The sequence below is a fragment of the Phyllostomus discolor genome, chromosome 10 (assembly GCF_004126475.2).
Source record: "Phyllostomus discolor isolate MPI-MPIP mPhyDis1 chromosome 10, mPhyDis1.pri.v3, whole genome shotgun sequence".
NCBI lineage: Eukaryota > Metazoa > Chordata > Mammalia > Chiroptera > Phyllostomidae > Phyllostomus > Phyllostomus discolor.
The window spans coordinates 60446760-60471775 of NC_040912.2; the positions used below are offsets into that span (position 1 = coordinate 60446760).

Genomic DNA, 25016 nt, shown 5'->3' on the forward strand with positions numbered 1-25016 from the left:
CTGTCCTGATCTTAAATCTCGTGTCAGGAAAGGTCTCCTCACTCTGGGTGACCTTTGGATGAAATCACTCCACTAGGTTCTTCAGGGAGGGTGTGTGGGAGGGGCGCAGACCCCTTTAGGACCCTCTTGATTAGCTTTTAGGTATTAGTTCGCAGAGGCCCGAGGAATAGGGGACTGCAGGCAGGTGCGGGATGGACTTTGACCCAGGTGGAGTGTGCATCCAGACGCCACTTAGTGATCACTGCAGTGCAAGTGCGGCAGTCGCATGGGTCGGACTTACCAGGTGTACGCCCAGCTACGCCCGCAAGTGTCCTGAGTGCGCCTCTCGCTGCCCTTCCGGCCACAGGGTGCACGTACACCTCGATCTCTTCGAGCTTCTGAGTGCACCCTTGCTTGCTGTGGATGTTTAGACTTGGCTGGAGCAAGGAGGAAAAGTTATCATGTATCCTGACTCAGAGAGCTGTTAGGTAAGTTCCCCAGGCTACCTTGGGAGGAAAGGAAGGATCAGGCATGTAAGAATCAAGAATCCGGGACACTGAGAGTGGAACCAGTGAGTGTTTTGCATAGGGACAAGTCAAAAAAAGACGAAATGAATACCCCTCGGGAGGCCCTTCAGACTCCTGAATCCCCAAGGAACCAGACCCATCTATATATTTGTTTTTTCAAATTTTTAACGAACAGATTTAAACCACTTGATGGACAGCTGCTCTCTGTAATGGCCCCATTTCCTCTCCCCCTCCTGCTCCCATATTCTCTCACCACATGCAGAAATCCCGTCAGTTTCTTGATCTTGAGGATTATTCCTAGAGTGCTGTTTGCTTCTAAGTGGGTAGGCATTCAGGGCGTGAGGTGAGTAAACTGGCCTGAGTGAGTGCTCAGAACTACTGGATAGGGAAAGGCTGTGAAAGACCAGTGGAAGTGTGTAAGGTACATACCTAGGTAGTCATTATAGGTTTAGGGTTCAGAAGTGATTAAAGAGCAACCTCCCCAAAGTGCCCTAAGTCTATTTAGAAGAATAAGTAAGTATTAGCTGATAAACCCAAGGAGAAAGTGATGTCCTGGTGCCAAGTAGCTGAGTGGACCTTTTCCAACTGGAAGTATTTAAAGAGATTAACTTTTAGAAAACAAAAGTTTGCCTGGAAGGCATATCTCTGCGTGCTCTTTAACTCAAATAGTTTGGTTAGGCCGTGGTGGAGACAGGAAAGGGCTATTTAATAGCAAGTCTATGTTAGAGGTCAAAATTGAAGTAAAGATGACCTTTCAGATATTTTTGTCTTCAGTTTTGCTTTGTGGCATACCTTGGGAAATGTTTTATGTTGTCAGGAACCTGTTTATCTTTTCTGTCCCATGAGTTATGGATGAGTATATTCTTAGTGTACTGGAATTTTAAAATGCAGTGTTTGTTTAATACTGCTATACAGTTAATTTTAAATTTTGACTTATTTTTGTATATATATATTAATGAAGTAGGTATAAAGTTATATACACTATGATTATTAGGATCATAAAATTTCACTTCAGCTTTAGAGCTCTTGAAGTCCTTTCTTGTCTTCCTTCCTTCCTTTCATTTTTATTGCTTAACTAGATCCATGTTCAGCAGTCATTCAGTTTAATACTTCCTTAAGAAACCCACTATTTCATTGTAATCTAAAAATAAGTGAAATAAATGCTTAATTGTGATTCAGTTACTAACTTTTTAAAAACAGTCTAGAAAACTGATGATATGTTCCTGTAGATGAGAGAAGACACTCAGTTTAAAAAGATCATCTTAAAGTTCATTAAAAAAAGATTTTATTTATTTATTTTTAGCGATTTGGTAAGGGAAGAAGAAAGAGAGGGAAAGGAACATCCATGTGTGAAAGATACATCAACTGGTTGCCTCTCTGATGCCACCAGTCTGGGACCTGGCCCACAACCCAGGCATGTGCCCTGACTGGGAATCAAACGGGCAACCTTTTTGTTCACAGGCCAGTGCTTAATCCACTGAGCCACATCAGCCAGGGCTAAAGTTCACTTTGAAGTGCAATAGTTTTTAGGGAATAGTTTTTAACATTCAATTTCAACATGAGTACAATAAATGCTTTTTAATACACAGATTATTAAAATGTCATGCATTAGAATGGATACTAGAATAATCAAATAAATATATATACAAATGAGTATGAACTATTATCTGAGTAAGCCATCATTGGAGTTTTTTATTGCATTTATAGTACAGTGGTTTTGCTTTAAAAATTTTGTAATATTCTAGAAACTTAAAATAGAGGGAATTGTATGTAGCACACCATAAAATTAGAGGGAGAAGGATAATCATTAAATTCACAGGTAACTAGTGCTGAGAAACTATTCCTTTTGTACAAACAAGAATTCAGGAACAGAAAATAACTCTTTGCAGAGCTAAAGTACTTTTTGTAACGTACTAGAATTATACTTTATGTAAAGTATACTTGAGTATGTGAAAATACCTTCATGGCTTGATTGAAACTCGTTGAGGCATATTACAGTATATGAATGTAGCCAGACAAATGTACCATACTTTTTATTTCAAGAGAGAATGTGAAGGATACAGAACTTAATTACATAAAATTAATATTACTTGTGATATTTTAAAGGATTTACAGCTGGTTCTGTCTTATCACCCTGGTCTATTTTTGTGTTGACAATCTCATGTTAGTTAGGCTATTAGTTATAATACTGATAAAAAACAGGATGATGGAGATGTTCATGTATTTTCTGCCTCTTCAATTAAATCAGAAAGTGCCCATTAACCAAGTAACTTATAACTAAGAAGTTCTTTGGACATGATTGTTGCTAGACAAAATTTTAAATCACAGTTGAATTCAGAGATAATATCAATTTCACTAATATTACTGAACAGTAACTCTTGGCATACCCAAACTATTTTTTCTTTAACTTTGTTATGAATTGTAGTACCCTTAATAGTAAGTGACTGGATCCACAAAGTTCTAACCAGTGCCAATATTCACACTGCATTTAGCAAAAAGAAAACCAAACTCCTAAAATAGGCCCAATGAAATCTTAAGATTTGCATAGATTTTGAAAGTAACCTTATTTATATAGCCCATAATTTATATAGTTCTAACACATATGATTATATTCCATTGTTGTTTATATTCTTAAGGCTTCTGAAGAAGTAATCCAGGTGTTTGAAACTTTCTTTAAGTGTTTCAGTATTCAGGCTCTGCAAGACAATTCAATTTCATGTGCCATCGTTTTCTTTAGTTCTGTTTCTTTTTTAGATGACATAAATATTTTCTTAGGACCACCTATTTATCCCTTAATTAACCTAGACTCCCATCATATTACTTCCATAGACTTTTTATTTGAATTCTCACAAAGAATATTTTTTGTTGCTTTCAGAGAGTAAGGGAGAGATAAGCCTCCCACAAATGCCCAGACCAGGGATTGCACATGCCCAGACTGGAAATACACAAGCAATGTCAGCATGTGCCCTAATCAGGAATCAGGATTGCAACCTCTCAGTTATGGGACAATCCTCCAACCAACTGAGCCACACTGACCAGAGCCCACTTACACAGCTTTATTAAGTAAAATAATTTAAATTCCTTTATCTTTCTTAAAATTATTTTTTATTCTATTACTGTTGTTCAAGTACAGTTGTCACCATTTTCAATTCACCATGGCTGCCCGCCCTGCCCATCCCTGCCTCCTTCCCATGAACTTCCCCCTTTTGGCTTTCTTCATGTGTCCTCTGTATATGTTCCTTGATGTACTTTCTCCTACTTTCCCCCATCTTTCCTCCTTCCCCTTCCCTCTGGTTATATTTTGTTTGTTGTTTAGATTCTACAAACAGGTGAGATCATATGGTATTTGTCTTTCACTGCCTGGCTTATTTCACTTAGCATACTGGCTCTCCAGTTACATCCATGTCGTCACGAAGGGTAGGAGCTCCTTCTTTCTTTCTGCTGCATACTATCCTATTTTGTAAATGTGCCATAGTTTTATTATCCACTCATTTATTGGTGGGCACTTAGGTTGCATCCCGTAATTGGCTGTTATAAATTGTGCTGCTATAAACATTGGGGTGCATAGGTTCTTTCAATTGGTATTTCAGGATTCTTAGGGTATAGTCCCAGCAGTGGAATTGCTGGTCAAAAAGCAGTTCCATTTTTAGTTTTCTGAGGAAATTCCTTACTGTTTTTCGCAGTGGGTGCACCAATCTGTGTTCCCACCAACAGTGCACTAGGGTCCCCTTTTCTCCCCAACCTCTCCAACACTTGTTGTTTGTTGTTTTGTTTATGATGGCCATTCTCACCAGTGTGAAGTGGTATCTCATTTTGGTTTTAATTAGCATCTCTCTGATGGCAAGTGATGATTAGCACCCTTTCATATGTCTCTGGGCCCTTTGTGTGTCCTCCTTGGAGAAGTGTCTGTTCAAGTCCTTTGCCTTTTTTTAATTGGGTTGTTTGTCTTCCTGGAGTGGAGTCATGTGAGTTCTTTATATATTCTGGAGATCAAAACCTTGTCTGAGGTATCATTGGCAAATATATTTTCCCATGTGTTTGGTCCCCTTTTCATTTTGTGAATGGTTTGTTTACTGTGCAGAAACATTTTTATTTTGATGAGATCTCATTTGTTTATTCTTTCCTTTATGTCACCTATTCTAGAGGACATATCAGTGAAAATATTGCTATGTGGAATATCTGAGATTTTCCTGCCTGTGTTCTACTCTAGGATTTCTATGGTGTCAAGACTTATATTTAAGTGTTTTATCCACCTTGAATTTATTTTTGTGTGTGGTGTAAGTCAGTGATCAAGTTTATTATTTTTTTTCTGCATGTAGCTCTCCAGCTCTCCCAATGCCATTTGTTGAAGAGGCTAATTTTACTCCATTTTATGCTTCTGCCCCCTTTGTCAAATATTAATTGACCGTATAGACCTGGGTTTATTTCTGGGCTCTCTATTCTGTTCCATTGGTCTATGTGTCTCGTCTTATGCCAGTACCAGACTGTTTTAATTACAGTGGACTTGTAAAAATTTTGTATTAGGTATTGTGATCCCTCCTACTTTGTTTTTCCATCTCAAAATTGCTGAGGCTCTTTGGTGTCACTTATGGTTCCATATCAATTTTTTAAATGTTTGTTCCGTATCTGTGAAATATGTCATTAGTATTTTAATAGCAATTGCATTGAATCTGTCAATTGCTTTTGGTAGTATGGACATTTGGAAGATGTTAATTTTTCCAATCCATGAGCAGGGTATATACTTCCATTGGTTTGTCTCTCCTATATTTCTTTCTTTAATGTTGTGTAGATTTCCGAATATAGATCTTTTATCTCCTTGGTTCTGTTTATTGTAAGGTACTTTATTTTTCTTGTTGCTAGAGAAAATGGGATTTTTTTCTTGATTTCTGACTCTGAAATTTTGTTGTTGGTGTATAAAAATGCCTTCAATTTCTGAATATTGATATTGTATCCCACTGTTTTGCCAAATTCACTTACTAAGTCCAGTAATTTTTGGGTGGAGTCTATACGGTTTTCTATGTACACTATCGTATCATGTGCAAACTGACAATTTTGCTTCCTCCTTTCGAACTTGGATGCCTTTTGTTTCTTTTTATTGTCTAATTAATGTGGCTTGGACCTCCAATACTGTGTTGAATAGAAGTGGTGAAAGTGGCCTTCCTTGTCTTGTTCCTGGTCTTAGTGAGAAAGCTTTTACTATTTGCCCATTGAGTGTCATGTTGTCTGTAGGTTTCTCATATATGGTATTCATTATATTGAGTTATGCTCCCTCTATGCCAACTTTACTGAGTGCTTTTCTCATAAATAGGTACTGTACCTTATCAAAAGTTTTTCTGCATCTATTGACATGATCATGTGATTTTAATCTTTGCTTTTGTTTATGTGATGTATTATGTTTATTGACTTGTTGAAGCGTGCCCACCTGCCTGCAGTGAGCAGGGAACGCTGTGGATGGTTTGTCGAAGCATGAGAAAAAACATACACAGAGACAACCAGGTCCTGTGGAGGAATCAGGACAGAATGGCCACTCCTCATGCAGGGAGTGCCTTGGCCACCCTCTTTCCTGAAGGGCTCCATGGCCACTCCCTCTCATGGGGAGTGCCTCATCCCCCTGAACAAGCAGGGTTTTATTCTTGAATACCAATACAGTTTGCAAATTACCAGTAGTTAGCTTTTGAAAGGTGCTGGCAGATTTCCTACTGGGATCCTAAATCAGAGATTTGGGGGTTTTATCATTTAAAAAGACTATGGGGACTTAAAGCTTAGTCCTGTTTCCTGCCCATGACTTCATATTCTAATTAAAGAGCATCCTCCAGCAAGCAGATTTCACAGGATCTTTCATATTCTATGTATTAGGTCTGATTACCCTGGGAATCCATTGTTTCTGGTCTGGATTGTACTGCCCCTGTTACTTCCAATGGGCCTGAGTTGGGCAGGGGAGACAAAGGCAGCTGGGAGACTTGGATTTCTCAAGAACTCAGGCTTTGACAAAATTGGTGATTGATGTGGATCACCCCGTTATTTCCACAGCCCCACAAGTCTTGTCCCTGTCATTCCTTCGTGAACGTGTCCATCTTAGATTCATTCTCTATCCAAGAGAATTGTTACCCATCCTTGACTGCCGTTCAAGCATGCAAAGAAATGAGGCATATGAACAGGCAGCGTTCATGCCAGGGAAATAAGTTTTGTCTCTTTAGCATCTCCTGGTTCAGAGGCCTCTTACTTAGCCATAGTCACAGGGGGTTACAGCTTCCTGAGACCAGGCAGGGCGGTTCTCAACAATTTGTGAATACTGTAACATCCTTGCATCCCTGGGATGAATCCCACTTGATCATGGTGTATGATCCTTTTAATGTATTGCTGGATGTTGTTTGACAATATTTTGTTGATGATATCAGTGTCTATGTTCATCAGTGATTTTGGTTGTAGTTTTCTTTGTGGTGTCTTTACCTGATTTTGGAATTAGGATGATGCTGGCTTTGAAGAAGAACTTTGGAAGTCATCTGTCTTCTTGGAATTTTTAGAATAGTCTGATAAGAAGGGTAAGCTCTTCCTTAAATGTTTTGTAAAATTCTCCTGTGAAACTGTGAGGTCTAGGGCTTCTGTGTGCGGGGCATTTTTGATTACCGCTTTGATTTCATTAGCTGTTATTGATCTGTTCAGGCTTTCTACTTCTCCATTCTGTTTTGGGAGATTATGTTTTTCTAGAAATTTGTCCATTTCGCCTAGCTTTTCAAATTTCTTGGCATATTTTTGTTCCTAATAATTTCTTACATCCCTTTGTATTTCTGTGGTATCAGTTATAATTTCTCCTCTTTCATTTCTGTGATTAGTGGGTCCTTTCTCTTTTTCTCAATGAGTCTGCTTAAAGGCTTGTCAATTTTGTTTATATTTTCAAATTTGAAGCTCCTGGATTTATTGATCCTTTGGATTGTTCTTTCAGTCTCTATGTTTAATTGTGCTCTAATCTTGGTTATTTCCTTCCTTCTATTCATTCTGGGCTTTATTTATTTTTGTTCTTCTAGTTCTTGTAGATGTAGGGTTAGGTTTTTGTTTGAATGTTTCTATCTTTTTTGTGTAGGTCTGTATTGCTATGAACTTCCGTCTCAGGACTGCCTTTCCTGTGACCCAAAAGCTTGGGACTGTTGTATGGTCATTTTCATTTGTTTCCAGAAAATTTTTGATTTCTTCTTTGATCTCATTATTAACCAATTCACTGTTTAATAGCATTCTATTTAACCTCCAATTATTTGAGTGATTTTGACTTTTTTCCTTAGGGTTGGTTTCTAGTTTCAAGCCCTTGTGGTTTGAGAAAATGCTTGATATGATTCCAATATTCTTGAATTTGTTGAGGCTTGTTTTGTGTCCTATCATGTGATCTCTCTTTGAAAATATTCTATGTACATTTGAAAAGAATGTGTATTTTGCTTCTTTGGGATTAAAGTTTCTATATATGTCCATTTGATCCAGGGTATTGTTCAATGCTGCAATATCCTTGTTGATATTTTTTTTGGAAGATCTATACATTTTTGACAGTGGGGTGTTATAATCCCGTAGTATAAATGTGTTTCTGTCAATATCTTTCTTGAAGTCCTCCAAGATTTTCTTTATGTATATGAGTACTTCTGTGTTGGGTGCATATATGTTTACAATGTTTATGTCTTTTTGAAGGATTCCTCCTTTGAGCATTATGAAATAACCTTCTGGGTCTCTTTTATGACCCCTTTTTTGAAGTCTGCTTTGTCTGGTATGATTATTGGTACCCCAGATTTTTTTTTCCTGTCCATTTGCTTGGAATATTTGTGTCCAGTCCTTCACTTTCAGTCTGTGTAGGTCTTTTTGTTCTGAGGTGGGTCTCTTATAGGCAGCATATGTGTGGATCATGTTTTCTTTTCCATTCAGTTGCCTTGTCTTTGTATTGGAAAATACAATTTTCCATTTCATCCATTTACATTTAACATTATTATTGATGGCTATTTATTCATTTTCACCTCTTTGTACCTGTGTTCCTCTCTCTCTCACTTTTTTCCTTCCTCTTTTTATAACAGCCCCTTTAGCATATCTTGCAGTGCTAGTTTTGTGGTGATGTATTCTTTCAGCCTTCTTTTGTCTTGGAAACTCCTTACTTCATCTTCCATTTAAATGAGAGCCTTGCTTGGTGCAGTAGTCTTGGTTGCAGGCCTTTGCATTTTCCTACTTGTAACGTTTCTTGCCATTCTCTCCTAGCTTGCAGTATTTCTTTTTTTTTTTATTTTAATCATTGTTCAAGTACAGTTTTCTCCCCCTTACTCGCATTCCAGCCCACCCACTCAACCCTCCCCCCTTCCCCCCCATTACCCCCCACCCCTAGTTTTTGTCCATGTGTTCTCCAAATTTGTTCCTGTAAACCCTACCCATTCCCCCCTGAAATTCCCTCTTCTCTCCCCTCTGGTCATTGTCAGACCATCCCCTATTTCAGTGTCTTTGGTTATATTTTGCTAGTATTTTTTGTTTTGTTGTTTAGATTCCTGATAAAGGTGATATCATGTGGTATTTGTCTTTCACTGCCTGGCTTGTTTCGCTTAGCATAATGCTTTCCAGCTCCATCCATGCTGTTGCAAAGGGTAGGAGCTCCTTCTTTCTTTCTGCTGCATAGAATTCCATTGTGTAAATGTACCATAGTTTTTTGATCCATTCATTTACTGATGGGCATCTAGGTTGCTTCCAGCACCTAGCTATTGTAAACTGTGCTGCTGTGAACATCAGGGTGCAAATGTTCTTTTGTATTGGTGTTTCAGTGTTCTTAGGAGCACTGATATAGTCCCAGCAGTGGAATTGTTGGGTCAAAAGGCAGATCCATTTTTAGTTTTCTGAGGAAGTTCCAAACTGCTTTCCATAGTGGTTGTACCAGTCTGCAGTCCCACCAACAGTGCACTAGGGACCCCCTTTCTCCACAGCCTCTCCAACACTTGTTGTTTGTTGCTTTGTTTATGATGGCCATTCTGACTGGTGTGAAATGGTATCTCATTGTGGTTTTAATCTGCATCTCTCTGATGGCTAGCGATATTGAGCATCGTTTCATGTGTCTTTGGATTTTCTGTATGTTCTCCTTGGAGAAGTGTCTGTTCAAGTCCTTTGGCCATTTTTTAATTGGGGTGCTTGTCTTCTTAGAGTGGAGTCGTGTAAGTTCTTTATATATTTTGGAGTTTAAACCCTTGTCTGAGGTATCATTGGCAAATATGTTTTCCCATACACTTGGTTCTCTTTTTATTTTGATACTGTTTTCTTTAGCTGTGCAAAAGCTTTTAATTTTGATGAGGTCCCATTTGTTTATTGTTTCCTTCATGTCCCTTGCTGTAGGAGGCAAGTCAGTAAAAAAGTTTCTGCGTGAAATATCTGAGATTTTCCTACCTACAGTCTCTTCTAGGACTTTAATAATGTCACGCTTTATATTTAAGTCTTTTATCCACCTTGAATCTATTTTTGTATGAGGAGTAAGTTGGTGCTCGAGTTTCACTTTTTTTGCATGTGGCTGTCCTGTTCTCCCAACACCATTTGTTGAATAGGCTATTTTTATTCCATTTTATGTTGCTGCTTTCTTTATCAAATATTAATTGACCATAGAGGCTTGGGTTTATTTCTGGGCTCTCTGTTCTGTTCCATTGGTCCATGTGCCTGTTTTTATACCAGTACCAGGCAGTTTTGATTACAGTGGCCTTGTAGTATAGTTTAGTGTCGGGTATTGTGATCCCTCCTACTTTCCTCTTCTTTCTCAAAATTGCAGCAGCTATTCGGGGTCGTTTATGGTTCCATATAAATTGTTGAAGTGTTTGTTCTATGTCTGTGAAATATGCCATTGGTACTTTAATAGGTATTGCATTGAATGTGTAAGTTGCTTTTGGTAGTATGGACATTTTAATGATATGAATTCTTCCAATCCATGAAAACGGTACATGTTTCCATTTGTTTGTGTCTTCCTTGATTTCTCTCCTCAGTGTTATGTAGTTTTATGAATACAGGTCTTTTACCTCTTTGGTTAGGTTTATTCCTAGGTATTTTATTTTTCTTTTTGCTATTTCAAAAGGGATTTTTTTCTTGATTTCTGCTTCTGCTGTTTCACTGTTGGTGTATAGAAATGCCTTTGATTTCTGGATATTGACTTTGTATCCCGCTGTTTTGCCCAATTCATTTATTAGGTCAAGCAGTTTTTTGGTGGAGTCTATAGGATTTCTATGTACACTATCATGTCATCTGCAAACAGTGACAGTTTTGTTTCCTCCTTTCTTATTTGGATGCCTTTTACTTCTTTTTCTTGTCTGATTGCTGTGGCTAGAACTTCCAGTACTATATTGAATAGAAGTGGTGAAAGTGGACATCCTTGTCTTGTCCCTGTTCTTATTGGAAAAGATTTTAATTTTTGCCCATTGAGTATAATGTTGGCTGTAGGTCTCTCATATATGGCCTTTATTATATTGAGGAATGCTCCCTCTATTCCCACTTTACTGAGTGTTTGTATCATAAATGGGTGCTGTACCTTATCAAATGCTTTTTCTGCATCTATTGATATGATCATGTGGTTTTTGTCTTTACTTTTGTTTATGTGATGTATTACATTTACTGATTTGCGAATATTGTGCCATCCTTGCATCCCTGGAATGAATCCCACTTGGTCATGGTGTATGATCTTCTTAATGTACTGTTGGATGCGGTTTGCCAGTATCTTGTTGAGGATTTTAGCGTCAATGTTCATCAGCGATATTGGCCTGTAGTTTTCTTTCTTTGTTGTGTCTTTATCTGGTTTTGGAATTAAGATGATGTTGGCCTCATAAAAAGAGTTTGGGAGTCTTCCATCTTTTTGGATTTTTTGAAATAGTTTGTGAAGGATAGGTGTTAGTTCTTCCTTAAATGCTTTGTAGAATTCTCCTGTGAAACCATCTGGTCCAGGGCTTTTGTGTGTTGGGAGTTTTTTGATTACTGCTTCAGTTACTTTTGCTGTTATGGGTTTGTTCAGGCTTTCTGCTTCCATTTTATTGAGTTTTGGAAGATTATATTTTTCTAGAAATTTGTCCATTTCATCTAAGTTTTCAAATTTCTTGGCATACAGCTCTTTGTAGTAATTTCTTACAATTCTTTTTATTTCTGTGGTATCTGTTGTAATCTCTCCTCTTTCATTTCTGATTGTGTTTATTTGGGTTTTCTCTCTTTTTTTCTTGATGAGTCTGCTTAAAGGCTTGTTGATTTTGTTTATCTTTTCAAAGAACCAACTCTTGGATTCATTGATCTTTAGAATTGTGCTTTTAGTCTCTACGTCATTTACTTCTGCTCTGATCTTGGTTATTTCCTTCCTTCTGCTTGCTCTGGGCTGCCTTTGTTGTTGTTCCTCGAGTTCTTGTAGACGTAGGGTTAGGTTGTTTGCTTGAAATGTTTCTAACTTTTTTAAGTGGGCCTGTATCGCTATGAACTTCCCTCTCAGGACTGCCTTGGCTGTGTCCCATAAGTTTTGGGTTGTTGTGAGTTCATTTTCATTTGTTTCCAAAAACCGTTTGATTTCTTCCCTAACATCATTCTTGACCCATTCATTGTTTAGTAGCATGCTGTTTAATCTCCATGAATTTGAGTGTTCTGGGTTTTTTTCCTTGGGGTTGGTTTCCAGTTTCAGTCCCTTGTGATCTGAGAAATTTCTTGGTATGATTTCAGTTTTTTTGAACTTGTTGAGGCTTGTTTTGTGTCCTATCATGTTGTCAATCTTTGAAAATATTCCATGTACATTTGAAAAAAATGTGTATTTAGCTTCTTTGGGATGGAGGGTTCTGTAAATATCAGTAAAGCCCAGTTCGTCTAGGATATTGTTCAATGCCACGGTATCTGTGTTGATATATTGTTTGGAAGATCTGTCCATTTTTGATAGTGGGGTGTTAAAATACCCCCAATAATTGTGTTGCTCTCCATATCTTTCTTGAAGTCCTCTAAGATTTTCTTTATGTATTTGGGTGCTCCTATGTTGGGTGCATATATATATATTTACAATATTTCTGTCTTCTTGGTGAATTCTTCCCTTGAGTGTTATGAAAGGACCTTCTGGGTCTCTCTTTATCGTCCTTCTTTGGAAGTCTATTTTGTCAGATATGAGTATTGCTACCCCGGCTTTTTTCTTCCCATCCATTTGCTTGGGAAATTTGTTTCCAGCCCTTCACTTTCAACCTGTGCAGATCTTTTATCCTGAGGTGGGTCTCTTGTAGACAGCATATGTGTGGGTCATGCTTTCTTATCCAATCAGCTATTCTGTATCTTTTGATTGGAGCATTTAATCCATTTACGTTTAAGGTTATTATTGATAGGTACTTATTCATTGCCTTTTTTGTACATGTGATCCTCTCTCACTCTCTCTTTTCCTTTCTTTCCTTAAAGCAGTCCCTTTAGCATCTCTTGCAGAGCTGGCTTAGTGGAGGTGTATTCTTTTAGACTTCTTTTGTCTGAGAAGCTTCTTATTTGGCCTTCTATCTTAATTGAGAGCCTTGCTGGGTAAAGTAGTCATGGTTGCAGGCCTCTGGTTCTCATTACTTGCATTATTTCTTGCCATTCTCTTTTGGCTTGGAGTGTTTCCATTGAGAAGTCAGCTGTTAGCCTTATTGGGGCCCCCTTGTATGGTACTTCCTGTTTCTCCCTTGCTGCCTTTAAGATTCTCTCTTTGTCTTGAAATTTTGCCATTTTAATTATGATGTGTCTTGAGGTGGGCCTCTTTGGGTTCCTCTTGATTGGGACTCTGTGTTTCCTGGATTTGTGTGACTTTTTGTCTCATCAAATTAGGGAAGTTTTCCATCATCACTTGTTCAACTAGGTTTTCTATCCCTTGTTCTTCTTCTTCTCCTTCTGGTATCCCTATTATACGGATACTATTACGTTTCATATTGTCTTGCATTTCTCTCAATCCCTCTTCATTTATTCTGAGCCTCTTTTCCTTTTCTTGCTCTTTCTGGGTGTTTTCTTCTACTTTGTCCTCTAGCTCGTTGATCCGATCTTCTGCTTCATCGATCCTGCTTTTCATTCCTTCTACTGTGTTCTTCAGTTCAGAAATTGTATTCTTCATTTCCTCTTGGCCCTTGTTGAGAGTTTCTATTTCCTTTTTTATGCTGATGTAGTTTTCATTGAGTTCATTGTAGCTTCCCTGTAGTTTCTCGTAGCTCATTGTGAGCTCATTGAGCTTCCTGACAATCACTGCTTTGAATTCAATATCTGATAGTTGAATTGCCTCTATTTCATTTAGCATTCTTTTTGAGGCTTCCTCCTTTCCTTTCATTTGGGGATTATTTCTTTGTCTTCCCATTGTTTGTGAGACTCTTTTTGTTCGCCTCATCTTCTTATATTGATCTGTTCTGGCTCCCTGGGTTTGTGTTGTGAACTTCTTTAGTAGAATAGCAGTGAGTTTCAGTGGTGCTGTTTCCTTGACCTCCCAAGCTCACTGGTCTTGGGCTGTCGTTTAAGTTGGCTTTGTGTTTGCCTTTGGGTTTTGATTGTTGTTGAGTCCTTCTTTGCTGGTTCCTTCCCACCAGCTGGTTAAATGAGGGTCACTCTGTCCACCACCTTCTGTATTTTGTTGTGTTGGTGAGGGCAGGTTGTGTTGAAGCTGGTTCTTCTGTATGTACAAGGTTTAAAGAAATCTTGTTCAGTTATTTGTATTGGGTACTGTCTCTACTGTTTAGTTGTATTTCCAGATAAGTCCTGGATTGAGGTTTGTGTGGTTACTACTCCCTCCTTCACCTTCTTCTGCTGTTATGTGTTAGTGGTTCCTTTGTTGTTGGGTTTCCTCTTCCAGTGGGTATCCTGGTGTTCACCTCCTCCACCTATTCTTTTTTGTCATCAGTTGGAGGGGGAAGGCAAAATGGCTTAAGACAGAAACAGAGAATTCTATGCCATTTATAGTAGTAGCAAGTAGGGAAGATATAGGAGATCCTTTCACTATGTATAGTGTTAACCGTGGTCTTCCACCCAGCTAGCTGATTTTTGGAAAGGATGGAAAGAAGATAAGACTCTTGTTAGGGGAGGAAGGATTGTGAGTTGAATGTATAAAGCAGGGAGGTTGTGGGCGGTCAGATTCTGGGGTAAGGTGAGAGTAAAGGATAGTAAATAGGTGTAGTGTGTGAGAGAATAGAGTTAACCACTACAGTAATAGAGTTCAGGAAACTTTGACATGGGCTAAGATCTAGGGGGAGGGGTGTTGTGAAGTAATTACAATTGCATGGAACAGCGGTTATTTACAATAATATTATGGCAACATTCATATGACAGAGTCTATGAGATCTAGGTAACAAGAATAGGGAGTACAGAACATCAAGTAGTGTGTTGATGGGACACAGGTGAGTTAAAGGACAGTAGATTAGTAATACAGTATAGAAAGAGATATCAGGGGAAAGCTGTCAGGTCATACAGTATATCCAGCCTAGCAAAGCAGGCTATACAAAAAGAAGAGGGATATAAAAATACTGTTAAAAAAAGATGTAGAAACACTGGAAAAATAATAATGATACAAATATGCAATAACTTGCAGGTTCTCTGTAATAGCAGAGTGACATTTATCTCACTGTCCCAGCTGTTGTGATGCTCCTTCTTTGGGTTCAACTTTGGTCTTTTCACAGATCCAGGATTTTGTCTCACTTGTAGGTATTTAGGAAAAAATTTTAAAAAGTAAAAAATAGAAAAGGCAGACGGAGGAAGGAAGAAGAGATAAAATTGGAGGACAGGAAGGAGGAAGGAATGAAAGAAGAAATCAGGTAAGAGAGGAAAAAGAAATCAAAAGAGAATACAAACAATAAAACTTAAAAAATTAAGAATTGTTAAAAAAATAGAATCAAATTAAAAAGTCTCTTGGTTTCAAAGTGGCCAAACCGGTTTTTCTACTCTTGCTGGTTTAGGCAGGCTGAAGGATGATTTGTTTGGCTTTTCTTCCTTGGCCAGTGGAGTTCACACTGGCTTCTCAGCTTTGGGCCGTGGGTGTGGGAATCAGGTCTTTCCCCAGGGTTACTGCTGTGGGCTGGTTTACCGGGATGCTCTCCTTGCAGGCGCGTCCGTGCACCGGTGCGCCCGTCCGCTGGTGGGCTGGTGTGCCGGTGGGCCGGTGCGCCCATGCTGGTGCGCCCACAGCTGGGTAGCAGGTAGGCTGGAGCCACTGATCACTTTAGGAGAATTCCCCAAACAGTGTCTGTGTCTATTCCCTCCTTCCTCTTGAGAAATTCCTCCCATTCAAGCCCGCCGCTCCCCACAGTGGCCTGGCTTCTCCCACTGTGGCCTGGCTTCTCCCACCACCAAAGCTCCAGCCAGACTGGTGACCGTGGGAGTCCGGGTCCGCTGCGCGACTCTGCCCCTCCGGTGTCCACCACCTCCAAAGGTGCTCACAGCCTCCTGTGTTTTTGCCAGCACCTGGATTCTTCCCAGAGCCGCTGAGACCTTGCTTGGCTGGGGAGGGAGCAGTTGACCTGGCTCTCTCTCAAGAACCCTATGGTAAACCCAGCAGAGGCCCACACGCTTGTCCTGGGACCCTACCTTGTTGCAGCACTCCCCTTAGGATCTGTTCTTTGTTCTTTCAGTTCTGCCACAATCCTTGGTCCTCTGTTTTCAAAAATGCTGAAATATGTTGGTTGCTTGCCTTTCTACTCCATAGATCGGTCAGGATTTTCTCCCCTGACCAGAGGAAAGCCGAATCTACTCCTTCCTATTCCAGCAGCATCTTAGATCCCCCCACAGTATTGCTTTAGAGAAATCAGCTAGTAGCCTTATCAGAGCTTGTTTGTATATTACTTTTTGTTACTTTTTGTTACTTTTTGTTTTTCCCTTGTTGCTTTTAAGATTTTCTCTTTCCTTTAAAAGTTGGTGTTTTAATTATAATGTGTCTCGTAGTAGGCCTCTTTGGGTTCATCTTGATTGGGACCCTGTGTGCTTCCTAAACTTTCATGGTATTTCCCCTCTCCAAGTTCAAAAAAAAATTCTGTCATTATTTTTTCAAATGGAGTTTCTATCCCGTGCTCATTTTCTTCTCCCACTGGTATTCCTATGACTTAATATTGTTGTATTTCATGTTATCTTGAAATTCCCTTAAGCTATCTTCATATTTTTGAGTCCTTTTTTTTTTTTTGATGCAGCTGCTGTACCTGTGTTTCTTCCTACTTTGTCCTTTAGCTCACTAATCCTGTCCTCTGCTTCATCCAGTCAGCTTGCAATTCCTTCTAGTGTGTTTTTTTTTTAATTTCAGAAATTGTATTCTTTATTTCTTCCTCGTTCTTGTTTTTAGTTTCTATTTCCTTTTTTCATACTGTTGTACTTTTCGCTCAGTTCCTTGTAGTTGTCTGTGAGTTCCCTGAGCATCCTTATAACTATCCTTCTGAATTCTATATCTGATAGTTTGCTTGCCTCCATTTCATTTAGCTGTTTTAGTGGGAATCCTTCCATTCCTTTCAATTGTAGATTGTTTCTTTTTTTCCCATTTTAATGACTCTTTTTGTTTCTGTGATTAATGATGCTCTGCTTTGCTAGCTGTCTTCATAGGTGAACTTCTATAGTAGTTAGTTCTGTGGGACTCAGTGATTCGGTTTCTTTTATCTCCTTGTCTGGACGCTCTAGAGCTACTTTTTTTTTCAGTTTGAGTGGGTTCTCTTGTTGTTTTTGGGTTTTATGTGTTGGAGACCCCCTTTTTAGTGGGTTCTGTCCTCCAGTGGGTTTACAGCTATTCACAACTCCCACCTTATGTGGTAGGTGATCTGGTGCAGGGCAAAAGTGTAGTGGATTATGATAGCAGGAGAGTATTCTGTGGGATTTAAAGTACCAACAAATAGAAAAGATAGTAAAGATAGTAAAGATAGAGAAAAGATAGTAAATCTGTTGAAGAAGTATGGCAATAACCGTGCTATTTTACCCAACCAGACACTTTTTTTAAAGGTGAAAAAGTGATAAGACTCTTGTTATATAGGAAGAATAATGTGAGCTGACACCAGAAAGCAAAGCACTTATGCTAGGTTAGATTGTAAGATGTTGTGAGATTAAAGGATAGAAACTTGACATAGTGTGCAAGAGAATGACTTTGACCACAATAGTAATAAAGCTCAGGAAAATAGTGAAATGGACCAAGACCAGGGAAGGGTGGGAATGGGGATATCAATAATATGACAAGAAGTATATGACCTGAATAAAAAAGTAAAAAGTAAAAGACAAAGAGTAGTGTGTTATGGGAATACAAGTGAAGTGAAGGAAGATAAATTAAAATGCTATAGGAAAGGAAGAACAAAAAAAAACAGTCAAACAATGAAATCAAACAAACAAAACAAAGAAAACTAAACTAAGGAAGAGAAATACAAAAGAAAATAATAGTAAAAAGTAATAATAATAACAAAATAAAAATAAAAAGTAAAACATAAAATGTAAGTTTTGTAGGATAGCAAAGTGAATATTGTCTGTTGGTGGTGTTAGCTTTCTGATTTCTCCCTGGATCTGTCTTTGATCCTTTTACAGCTTCAGGTCTTACTGTCTTACACTTAGAAGAAAAACAGGGAAGAAACAACCTCCTACATTCTCAATGTTGCAGTGTTATATAAAGTTTAATAAATATTAAATTAATCAGATGAGGAAAATATATAAAATGAATAAAGCATACTGTCTTTCACATAAGATATGTAGTGATCTATAGCTGGGGCTGAATCTAAAATATCTAAGATACAAAATTTTGAGTTACTAAATTAAAGTTTTCCCACAGTTTTTCTTGCACTCCAGGTTTTCAACCAACCCCAACCTGAGGAACAGTAAACCTTTTATTAGTGCAATAAAAGTAAAGTCAAGTAATTGTTGTGGTGGTCAACTACATTTGCTTTTCCCTCATTAAAAGTTGTATATTGCATTTTAGTAGTTTTGTGTGATATTAAAAAAAAAGCTTCCTGCTGACTTTTAACCCACCAAGTGGGTTCTGCTGGTCTTCCAGGATGCTGCAGGCAGAGTGGGGCTGGGCTCTGTTTTCTTTTTTTCTTCCTTTCCTGTCATTTTGCATTGGGGTCTTGGTCTTGGCTCCAATATTCACAGGTATGCAGCCTCCAGCACAAGTCCTCAGAGTGCTGTGCAGCTCCCATTGTCCATATGCACCAGACCAGTGCCTTTAATCCACCTTATTGTGTCACCCTTTGATTAGTCTGTGAGGTGTACCAAATGGGAGCAACTCACACTCCTCCTCCCTCTGCTTGTCTAGGCTCTTTGCAGGCAAAGTCCCTTCAAGGCAGTTTAGTTCCCCTATTAAATTAAGTCTCCCTGGAGACTGCTACCTCTCTGAGCCCCTGTTGCCCCACTTTGATCAGTCTGTGAGGCACCCTGATTTGGTGCAAATTGTGCCCTTCCTCTTCCCTCTTCACTGGCGTGACCATGGTGCATGAGAGTTCCTTAAACATCTGCTAAGGTCCTCTTTTTGAGCAATCCCTCTTGTTTGCACTGGCCATTCTTAACAAGTACCTGCACACAGCCAAACTCTCTGACCAGTCCTGAGACTATCTGTGTCAGGGTCTGTTGTGGCCTAACACTTCTCCTATATCTGGGTTTCACCCGGCTCCCCAGTTTCTCAGGTACTATCTCAGCCAGCAACCATTGTCCCAGCTGGGGAACATTGCCTCTGTGTGTCTCCCACTGTGTCTTTATCCCTCCATGGCTTCAAGCATCCAGGTCACCTGTGGGAGACTGGCTCCCCTGATCTGGAAGGGGCAGAAGATGCAAAGTTACAGTCACTGATCCAGCTCTCCTCCAAAGCTCCTGTGGCAGCTGCTGTCCCTGGCACCAGCTGGGGACTGCTTCAGCTCAGGTCCTGGTGCAAGTCCCAGGAACCTTTCTGTTGATCTGTGCAATCTCCTTACTGTCTATTTTTAAGCACCCTCTGCAATCTTTGGCTTCCAAACTTCTTATATGCTGGGATTCCACTGGCTGTCCACTCTGCTCTCTAGAAGATTGGCTAGGGTGTCCCAGTTGGGTGCACGAGCAAGTGGGTTCAGCTCCCACCTACCTTGCTGCCATCTTCCTGATGTTTTTTTTTTTTTTTTTCCCATGAGCCTAGGTAATTATCATTGCTTTTTCATGGAGTTCTTCCAAACTTTTTAACTTCCATGTGTTTATTAGAACATTCAAGTGGACCATGTAGCTGGGGTGTTTTGTTAAAGACTGTATTTATTTATTTTTAGAGAGTGGGGAAGGGAGGGGGAAAGAGAGGGAGAAAAGCATCAATGTGTGGTTGCCTCTCACATGCCCTCAAATGGGAGCCATGGCCCACAACCCAGGCATGTGCCCAGACTTGGAATCAAACTTGCGACCATTTGGTTGGTAGGCCAGTACTCAATCCACTGAGCCACACCAACTAGGGCTATTTTTTAATACCTTAATTAAGCACAATTAGGAGAGTTGTCTACAAATACCATTACTTTTTTTAAGTCCAGCATTTATTGTGGTAAAATATTCTTTCCTGTAGAAAAATTTTTTTCTTGTTGATATTCTTTCCTGTTCAAATAAATTTATATTTCCAGTTGCTTATTTACTTATGCCTTGTTATTACCTCTGATGTATTTTGGCATATACTCTTTTGTTGTGCTCAGTGTATGTATTCATCCCCCTTACCCAAATTTTCCAGACAAATGAATTAAAAAAGTGAGTCATTTTGGTGAAATATAAATAAATATTTTGACTAAGAGGTTACTGTTAGAATATTAAGATTCTGGAGAGTTCTGTAGTGAATATTTAGAATTATTTTATTCTAACACTATTAATATTAAATTGAGAAAGTAAATCCATATATGTGGGGACTTATTTCTAGTAGTAGCATTCATAAAACTATATTTTCTTTAAAAACATGCCTCATTTGCTAAATCCTCAAATATGGCATTAGTAAATATTGGCCTAATTATTTTAGGAACATAATCTCAATTAGGTAACTGGAGTAACTGAGAATTTGTTTATATATATTCTGGCTAGGGTGCTTTTATTTATATATATAAATTTTTGACTAGCAACCAAATTAACAGAGTATATCTGTGCTCTATAATGAGGTATACTGGCATACCACTATTTTATTTTAAAAACATTATATTTTAATGATTTGGAGTTTATGATTCACTTTGAATCCTAAAACTTTTTTTATGAATTGCCAAATTGCTTTGAATCCTAATCATTTTGTAATTTTGAACTTTACCTTCTCTAAACTGACTTGCATTTGTTTAGAATTCCAGCTCACCTTCTATTAAGAATTTGAATTCTAGAATTCTCTCAATTTATATAATGTTATTTATAATTTCACTTAAAATGTATTTTTTTCTCAAAGAATTATCTATTCTTTGCCAGCTACCCTGGCTGAGTAGCTCCATTGGTTGGAGCACTGTTCCAATACAATATGCCAAAGTTGCTGGTTCTGTCCCCAGTGATGGGCAAGTACAATAACCAACCAATGAATGCATAAATAAGTGGAACAACAAATCCATATTTCTCTCTCCCTCTCTCCCTCCCTCTTCAGGTCCCTCTCATTCTCTCCCTCTCCTCTCTCTTTCTCTTTCTGTCACTCTCTTTTAATATTTTTTTAAATTAAAGATTTTATCTATTTACCTTAGAAAAGTGAGGGAGAAAGAGAGGGAGAGAAACATGAGCATGTGGTTCCTTCTCACCTGCCCCCTACTGGGGACCTGACCTGGCCTGCAGCCCAGGCATGTTCCCTGACTGGGAATTGAAGCCATGACCCTTTGGTTTACAGGCCAGAGCTCAATCCACTAAGCCACATCCACCAGGTCACAATAAATAATTTAAAAAAAAGAAAAATTTATCTATTGGGATCCAAGTGCAACCTTTTGAATTAATAGTTATTTGAAATATGTGTTCTTGGACCTGTACTGTACTGACTATATTTAACTTCTTGTTCAATTATACAGTTCTCTCTTTCTATAATCCAAAAAGGATCTCTAGAACATAACTTCCCAATATATTGATAAATATGTCCTAAGGAGCTGATGTCTTAATTCCTTTCTGCTGTGGCTAATTATTTGCATTAGAAGAGCAAATAAGATTTAAATGTTGAAAAAGCACATTACTGTGAAGCATGTGAATCCCAAGTGGTTTAAAACCCACCATATTCCCTGCTCACTCTCTAACCATGACCTCACTCTATGTGCCCATGCCTGCATTGTATGTTGCAGGGCCTGTGAGTAACTGAAGGTTAAAATCAGAATTTCTGCATATGAAGTATTATATGATGTTTTATTAGTGTCCTGTAGGAAAATAATGTTTTTCATGAGAGACACTTAAGTTTTTCTTGGGGGGAAAACGTGTGCACAGCAGCTTGCACTCCATGGTTGGGGTTGAGTATCACCACTAGCCACTGTGAGTATCAGTTCCATGCATGAATGGTCAACAACAGTCAAGGCTCAATTATGGTGTTTATAGAGGGGAGGGGGCATAAGGGGGGTAAATGGTAATGGAAAAATGGAAAAACAAAGAAAAAAGACTTGATTACAAAAGGAGAGCCCACATAATTCACATGAGGCACATTCCTAGAGCACCCAGTTAAGAGGATCAAGGCAATGGCACACCTGGATCCCACAGGATACCTACATATAAGGCCACCTCACTAGGTCTAGGAGTAATAATGATCTATCTAGTACACAGATATAAATATAAAAAGAGAACCAAAATGGGGACATAGACACACACACACACACACACACACACACACACACACACACACCAGGCCACAAATGAAAGAATGGGAGAAATCTCAAAAAAAAAAGATATAAATGAAATTGAGGCAAGCAATCTGTAATATTTAGAGTTCAAAGTAATTCTTACAAGGTTACTTAAGGAAGTTAGTGAGAACTACAACAGCATGAAAAAGCATAGAACAGCATAGAAACCATGAAAAAGAACCAGGCAGAAATGAAGACTACCATATCTGATATCAAGAATACACTGGAAGGAATAAAATGTAAGTTGGGTGAGCAGAGGATTGAATCAGTGATTTGGGAGACAAAGTACAAAAAATGACACCAATTGAGTGCAACAAAAAGAAAAAAAAAGAATGAGGATAATGTAAGGGAACTTTGGGACAACAAAAAGCATAACAACATGTGCATCATATGGTACAAGAAGAAGAGATAGAGCAAGGGATTGAGAAGTTGTTTGAAGAAATAGTGACTGAAAACTTCCTTAATCTGGTGAAAGGAAAAGACAGTCAAGTCCAGAAAGATCAGATAATCTCTAACAAGATGAACCTAAAGAGGGCTATACCTAGACACATCACAATTAAAATGGCAAAGCTTAAGGACAAAGAGAGAATCTTAAAAGCAGCAAGAAAGAAGCAGATAATTGGGTTCTCATAAGACTGTCAGATGATCTCTCAACAGAACATTTCAGGCCACAATAGATTGGCATGAAATTGTTCAAATTTATGAGAAGCAAAGACCTACAACCAATATTACTTCACCCACCAAGGCTATCATTTAAAATTGAAGAAGAGGCTTCTGGTCAAGATGGCAGTGTAGGCAGACATGGCTCAACTCTTTATATAGCCACATCAAAATTACAATGAAAATATGGAACAACCATTACTCAGAACCATCAGAAATGAGTTGAATGGAAGTATGACAATCACAGAAAAAGAAAACACATCCATCCAGACTGGTAAGAAGGGCACAGATGTTAAATGAATTGGTCCCATACCTATGTGTGGTGGCTAAAAACTCAGGAGGGATATCTTGGGAGCAAGGAGTCCCATCCCCACACCAGGCCCTCCAGCCCAGAGTTCCACTGTCAGGAAAATAAGAAGGCCCACAGCTTCTGGCTGCAAAAATTCAGGATGTGATTGAGTCAGTGGAAGAAACTGCTGAAGCCCCAAATAGCTCCTCTTGAAGAACTCCCACACAGATTCACCAAATCAGACTCACTCCTTCTGAGCCCCAGCACTGGGGTAGCATCTTGGAAAGTATCAGTAGCATATTGGGAGAAACTGAAGTGAGTAGCATCAAGGCAAGCAGAGACTATTGTCCTTTTTCTATACCCTCCTCCCATAGAGCCACAGAACCAGCAAGCTGGTGCCATATCTGAGACGCCATCAACCTGACTAATACTATTTGACCTGTTTTGGAAATCCCCAAGCAGCTTCTCCATATGAACGGCTGGTCTTAGCTTATGCTTCACAACTTTCTAAATCTTGTCAAACAAGCAACAAGCTGACTTCTGTGAGCCCCAGGCCTGGCACTAGCAGCAGTCAGCCTAGATTTATAGCTTGGCTTTGGCTGGGATCTCCAAGCCTGGCATAAATAGCAGCCATCTCAATTGCTTTACAGCTCAGGCCGGGTGGCCCTGGGCAAAACACAGGGCTGAGCTTGGCCTGCACCACCCAGAAAACCCCAGGGCCAGTGAACCCACTGGATAGCCACAGACCACACTGGAGCACCACCACCCTGCCCCTATACAGCTGATTCTTCACAGAGAGTGCATGTTGATGGTAACAGGTCACAGACAATCCTTGCAGCTGACTGGCCACCATAAATCCCTCCCATTGATATGTCAACAGAAAACAAGGTTCAACTGAAAAAAGAGGAGGGTGCACTCAGTCCACATGAAGGGTACACCTCGAGTGCCTAGCTGAGATGATAGGGAAAGCTGTGCCCCTGGTCCCCAGAGGACACCTGCAATGTTAGACCACATTACCAAGACACAGAATCAAAGCAGCTCTAACTAATACACAGAAACAAATATGGGGAGGCTTACAAAATAAGGAGACAAAGAAACATGACCCAAATGAAAGAACAGATTAAAACTCCAAAAAAAGAGCTAATCCAAATGTTCATAAGCAACCTTTCAGATGCAGAGTTCAAAACACGAGTTATAAGAATGCTCAAGGAGCTTAGAGAGGACCTCAGCAGCATAAAGAAAGATCAAGTCACTAATTGAAATAAAGAACAATTCACAGGAAAACAAAAGTAAAGTGGATGAAGCTAAAAATCAAATCAATGATTTGGAATATAAGGAAGCAAAGAAACCAACCAATCAGGACAAGAAGAAAAATGAATCCAAAAAATGAGGATAGTATACACAGCCTTTGTGACAACTTCAAGAGATCCAACATTCACATTATAGGAGTGTGAGAAGGGGAAGAGAAAGAGTCTGAAATTGGAAATATACTTAAAAATTAATGAAAGAAAACTTCCCTGATTTGATGAAGAAAATAGACATGCAAGTCCAGGAAGTGCACAGTGTCCCAAACAAGAGGGATATGAAGAGGCTCACCCCAAGTCACATCATAATTAAATTGCCAAAGGTTAAAGATAAATAGAGAATCTATTTAAAAGAATAGAGAATCTGCTCTTAAAAACAGCAAGAGAAGTTAGTTACATACAGTAGAGTTGCATAAGAATGTTAGCTGCTTTCTCAAAAGAAACTTTGCAGGCTAGAAGGGATTGTTAAGAAATATTCAAAGTCACGAAAAGCAGGGACCAACTGCCAAGATCACTCTGCCCAGCAAAGCTATAATTTAGAATATAA

At 39.0% G+C, this 25016-nt stretch overlaps 1 protein-coding gene across 1 annotated transcript in view; it reads left to right on the forward strand.

Annotated features, from left to right (window-relative positions):
* The window catches only part of FOXP2 (forkhead box P2), an 852864-nt gene that overhangs the window by 1083 nt on the left and 826765 nt on the right, over positions 1-25016 (forward strand). The window lies entirely within an intron of this gene.